The following is a 6271-nucleotide window of genomic DNA, read 5'->3' as shown; positions in this document are numbered from 1 at the left end:
TGTCTCTCTTATGGGCCTCCTTGTTACCTAACTTCTCAAGGGTTGTGGATTGTTGCCTGGTTATCCTTTTCTGTACATCTAATATCCATTCATGATAGCATATAGAAAAATTCTTAATACAAGAATATTCCCTATAGACCTGAGTGAAGAAATAGTTTACAAAATAGGACAATTCCATTTTTGTTATAGCCCTCTGTGTCTGTACACTGAAATATTAAGAATATTTATATAAGGTGGTGTAGTTTTTCTTTTCTCTGATAAGTAGTAAGCTTTCCATTTTCTGAAATGAATGTTCAGTCCTTGTGTTAAATGTGTTTCTAAATGAATGTAGGGAAGGTAAAGAAATGCTGGAGGAAATGAATAATTACAAACTACTTCTTAACACTTTCATGCTAATTCTACCCTTGAGGGCTCAGCCCCAAGCCACTGAAGTGCAAATGAGGAACTGAATTTTAAAGACAGCCACAGAGGTCCTCCCAGTTTTCCCATCTTAAAGAGATTGACATGGAAATGGGACCTTGCTTTCCATTTTGAATAAATAAAACCTAATAAGAACACAAAGAACTATGTGGAGAAATGTTCAGACGCATATTATGAGGTAATTTAGAAACATTATTTGTCTGATTTAAAAACCACACCGTGATTTTAAAAGCAAAAACTGTTCTCAGGTATCCAGAGCCTCTTTGTTTTTTCCCCTTGTAACAAATGCCTCTCTTTCTTTTCCCCCTGAAGATATGAAAATCTGACTTTAATATCAGAATATTTATGTAAAAACAATCAGCATGACAATTTGACTGTAGTCTGCTCAAAACACACATCTCCTTTGTCACTGAGGATTTAGCAGTCTATTGATGTCTTTGTGAAGATTTGAGGCGTAGAACTAAGCCTATAATAACAGTGCCACACATTCCTTCATTAAAACATACAACTACACTATTTCATTTTCCAGAAATACCACAAAAAAAAAAATGTTCGAGCACTTTGGCATCTGCTTTAAAGGCAGATTTGCATTACTTCTCAGGAAATGAGAGCTTCATAGAAACATAATTGCTACTGCCAGGGAGGCCCAGATAGTTGGAGATAAGCAAGGAAATGGAAGACACCTGTAGTGATAAGAACTAGAAGTACAGAAGAATTGGTACAACTTGGGTTGTGCTCAAATATTTATCTCTGTGTAGATGCCAGTATGAACTAGGGCCATCCCTGTTTAGGTACCACAGGGCCCACAGGATTTTGCTGTAAAGGATGCCTTCCCTATACAGCAGCCCGATGATGGGTATTTTAAAACCAAAATCAAATTGGAGGGAAATGTTAATTATACTTTAGTTATTATTAAATAATTAATAATATTAATTAATTAATTAAATATTAAATAATATTATTATTTAATTATATTTAGTTAATTTACAGTTAATTATACTGTCTTCCCTTTGTTTCCTACTGTCTGTCTCTTTCCAGTGACCTCCCCCATATAGCCATGCTGCTGACCTTAGCACAATGGTCATAAGGGTTGCAGCAACCATCACTAATGCTAAGAACATCAATTTTTAGACAAATTTGCAGAATCAGAAGGCTTACAAATTGGACTTCAAGGAGTGTTTAAGGCTTGAAGTCATCATCGTACAAAGAAAAATGTATTTCTCCTTGAACTTTTCAAAGTTTTGAGATAATTTCCCTGCTCTGTTATTTTCATGGTACTTACTACTTTCAATCAGATATGCTTTAGAAATGACTAACTGCATTTTTATTCCCACTGAAATATGAGCTCCACAAAGAAAAGGGATGTATCGTGTCCTTGGTTGTTTCCCCAGTACTTAGGAAGTTCCTGCAACATAAAAAAATATTCAATGAGGATCCAGTGAATTATTCTGATGTCTATCTTTTAATGGCCAGCAGTAGGGCTGTATTTATATTTGTGACTGCACCATCTTTTTTTTTACTTTATTAAAATGCCGAACTTATTTCACATCTATCTTTTTGTCTCCCCTACCATTTCCACATCTGACCACCACAATTACTATGTCCTATCATAACATTCCAGACATGCTTAGAACCAAGTAAAGGGTGGAGTTCCATCCTTGAAAACTAAACAGGCATTTAGACAATACATTCTTGGCAATGGAACCTGGACAACATTTACCAAACACAGTAGAGAAAGTTCTCACTTTGTATTATGTAAAGGACAGCCATATATATCAGCTGTTACAGAAATTACTAAGTAAGACAGAATATTTCAAACTGTTTAAACCATTTTCTTAAAGAGACTTCTTCCACTGTCAGAGATCTTGAATAGCCTCCTGGTCAGTCATCTGGAAGCAAATCTTCACATAATTAATGAACTTGGCTTCCACTTTGGGTCGAGAACCACCTTTTTCTATACTTCCTTGCATTTTTGCCTTAATGTATTCTGCAGAACTAGGTCCTTTTGGTGTTTTAGGAGTTTTGTTCTGTTTTCTGGAGGACTGTTTACCCTTTGATCTTGGTGTTGATGGTTTAAAGTCTTTTCCATTTTGGTTTGATTTTTGTGCATTTTTGAATGGGGTATCTCATGCAGATTTCTTCACTGGAACTTTTTTTTCTTCAGCTTCCTCCTCATCAAAATCATCGTCTTCATCAACCTTATCATCCTCATCATCTTTGTTGTCATTCTCATCATCTTCATCAAGTTTTAGTTTTTCCTTGTACTACCTCCAGGAGCAGATATCTTTTCAGATATACTTAAGAGTTTCACATCTTCCTGATCTTCAGCTTCTGACCCTGCATCTTCCACAACAGCTACTAGATGCTGTACACTAATGTGCACAGACCCTGAACCACACTTCAGCCTTAAGACCACAGCTTGTGTCATTTCAAAGTCCTGAAGAGAAATTATTGGTTGTACTGACATTTTCAAAGTTGCCCGTGTTACTTTAATTGGACTGCCTTCATAGTTCATTCCTTCTGCCTCTGCGATGTGTAATGAATGTCTTTTGCCCCCACCCCTTAACTAGCCATTCTTCCTGATAACTGGTGCTTATTCTCATCATTATCCACCTTAAAGTGATGATCTTTGTCAGCCTTTAGTTCACAAATGGAAAGGAAGTTCTGAGGCCTAAGAGGGTACATGTCCATCGAGTCTTCCATGAGGTGGAGGCGTGCAGACTTCAGTAATTTCGCTACTGTTAAGAGTTGTAGCGTAAATGTCTGATAGGCAGGCTATCTGGTACCAGGTTGAGAATCACTGCTCTGGGGAATTGAATGTGTGCCCCCAAAGTATAGAGCCGTGCTTAACAGCCAATTTTGTTAATTTCCAACAATAATTTTTTTTCTGCTTATGCTTCTCACTCTTGAAAAATTACGACAAATGCAGGAGGATACTTCGAGGCTTGAAAAGGTGTACATGGGGTTGTCCTTTTAGTCTTCAGATCCATGTTAAGTAAGGAAAATACATGCCCTTTTTCCGCACGAGATCTACCTGAAACAGGTAACTGACATCCCAGATACAGTCAGGAGGGATTTCTGCTTTTGTTAGGACTAAGTGAAAGGAAGTGCCTTAGTATGTTGAAAACCTTTTGGTATCTAATCCAATGCTGTGATTCTAAAAGACTCTTTTGTTTGTTCTTTGTTTCTTGAGACAAAGTCTCTCTACACAGCCCTGACTGTCCTGAAACTCAGCAAAGCAGACTAGATTGGCCTTGAATTCACAGATATCCTCCTACCTCTGCTCTCAAGGGCTGGAATTATACTATTATACCTGGCCTCTGAAAGACTTTCAAATTGTAGAAGTTTCTACTGCTTTTTGTAGAAAATTTCTTCTAAGGCTATGAGACTACCCAAGGTATATGTTCATCACTCATGCTATTTTACTTTAAACACAGTGTGTGCTTAAGGGTAATAAAAATGAAATAATAGGCAAATAATAAATAATCTACACTATAGCCAAAACATGTGGCTTTGATTTTAAAGTTTAAAATGAAACTATCTATAATAGTATGGAATTAAGCACCTACAACTTAAGTCATTATATGTCAAAAATTATAAGTAGCACCAAAAGTCAATTCAATAATTTTAACAGAAGTCATGTTGCAGAGTATTTAAGGACACTGGAAAACAACAACAGAGACAAGTAAGAGAGAAGATGGAGGAGAAAGCATAGGAAGGAGAGAGAAGAATAGTGAGCTGGATGGAAAAAGATATTTGTTCAAAAAAAGGAGACATACAGTTTGCCATAGACCAGATGATAGTGGCTCCCTGGGACCACATAAAACAATAACTATCTGGCTATTTTAAATTGATTTTTTCTCTCCTGTTTTATTGTCTTTCAAAAATTGCTTATTTTCTGTGTGTAAGTGTTTTGTCCGCACCCCATATGTATGGAGTGCCCTTACAGACCTGAAGACAGACAGATCTCCTGAAACAGGACTTACAGCTGAGAATGGCCCCCACATGGGAACTGAGACACAAAGCTGAGACCTCCTGAAGTGCAGCTAATGTTCTGAACAGCTGAGCTATCTCTCCCCACCCCCCTCTTTCTCAAAATATAAGCTGAAACACAATGCTATCACTGAAAGGAGGAAGGGATATTTGCTGAAAAACTGGAGAAAGAACAAGAAAAGAAAAGCTCTCTATCCTCCACAGAAAATGTAACATTGCCTGAGGTCTATAAATGTTCCAAAGTCACATTTATGTTGGAAGTTTCCAATAGACTTTTTAAAGTTGTATAGGAAATGCTGTTTTCTTACCAAGATATATTTCAGCTCACCTGACACTTATTACTTAGTCTGACTTTATTTCAAATGTCCAGTAGGAAAGATGAATATGGGATATGAAAGAATGAGAAGGCATTGTAACATTTTTTTTGTATTGGTTTGATATTAATTTTCTCTTCTTTCTTTTAACTTACTTCTTTTAAGCCTCATCATGCTCCTAGTAAAATGACTTGTTTTGAGTTTTATTAAGAAAGTGACCAATGGTTTATAACAAAATTTCAGATTACTACTGACTTAATACAGTACTCAATGGTAAAGACGAAGCTTGAGATATGAAAAACCTACTCTAGAAAGTTCAGTGTGTAATCACGTAAAATTTCTAATACTTGAGTTGATAGCTCCTCATAGTTACACCTTATCCCTCAAGTTGTGATATTGTGAAAATGAAGGGAGACAAGAAAATCAGTAACTATAGTGCAGTAACAACTGTTTTAATGCCATTCTTAGCCAGACTTTATGAAGACACACAGAACAATGTAACCATTATCAGTGAAAGTTTGAGAGATAAGAATAGTTGTGCTATATCAAAAAAATTAAAGAAGTAATGAGGCTATTAATACATATAAGAAACTATGTATATAAAAGCAGAAGTGTATAAAAGAACATGCTATGTGTGTAATAATCTGTTCTGTCCTTTTAAGAGCCAAGCCCCACCCACTCCCTTCCCCATTCACTGAGGCAGGCAGATCTTCCCTCCTGCTTATAGCCCAAGACTCTTCCTTTTTCTGTCTCCCTCTCCAAGAGGCAGCTTCTTTCTCTCCCCACTTCTCCCCTTTCCCCTCCCCTCTCTCTTTCTCTCTCTCTCTCTCTCTCTCTCTCTCTCTCTCTCTCTCTCTTTCCCTCTCCCCTCTTCTCCCTTCTCCCCTTCTCTTCCATAACCCACTAAATAAATATCCAACCTCACCTGTGGCGTTTCTGCTGCTGCAGCCACTTGGGGATCTGCAGCATTTTTGCTTAATTCATTACAGTATGCACACAGGTCACTGCTAAAATATCATGGAGTAATAGAGCAGTTGAGGGGCTGGCTAGAGAAGGTCAGGTAGGTATGCAGGGATCAGCGATAGCATGCAAAATCATAAGTAATGTTCTTGGAAGTTTGAAATAAGTCCTGGACCTATCCTTAGGAGAAAGAACTTTGCATTCTCTTTTCAGTAGTTTATTTGTTGATTAATGCTAATGAAGGCTCTTTGTTTCCATAGTGTTTCCCCTATAGCTGTTGCCATTTACAAAGAAGGTACTTATCAATTAATCATTGATGTTGAATCACTACTGGACAGGTTAGTTAAGTAAACTACTGGGCCTTAAATGGAACAAGGATTTTAGGGTTAATGTGTCAGAATTGGAAAGCGTCCACATGTTACTGATGCTGAACTCGAAGAAACTATATAACTCTGCTATATTGCAGTTTTGGTGAGGGGTGGGACAAGGGAGGAGTTCCTCAGGTAATGGCCATTTCAGGAAGATCCTTATTGGTGCGGTCATTTCAGACCCTGGGGTCGGATTTCGGTTTCTCAGATACAAAA

At 37.3% G+C, this 6271-nt stretch overlaps 1 pseudogene; it reads right to left on the bottom strand.

Moving 5' to 3' along the window:
* Window positions 1-2232: 2232 nt before the first annotated feature.
* On the bottom strand, window positions 2233-3123 carry LOC125410665 (nucleophosmin-like; annotated as a pseudogene).
* Between the last annotated feature and the right edge of the window lie 3148 nt (window positions 3124-6271).

The sequence above is a fragment of the Myodes glareolus genome, chromosome X, assembly GCF_982192425.1.
Source record: "Myodes glareolus chromosome X, mMyoGla1.1, whole genome shotgun sequence".
NCBI lineage: Eukaryota > Metazoa > Chordata > Mammalia > Rodentia > Cricetidae > Myodes > Myodes glareolus.
Note: the sequence above shows the minus strand (reverse complement) of the source record. Positions and strands in the feature narration are given on the sequence as shown.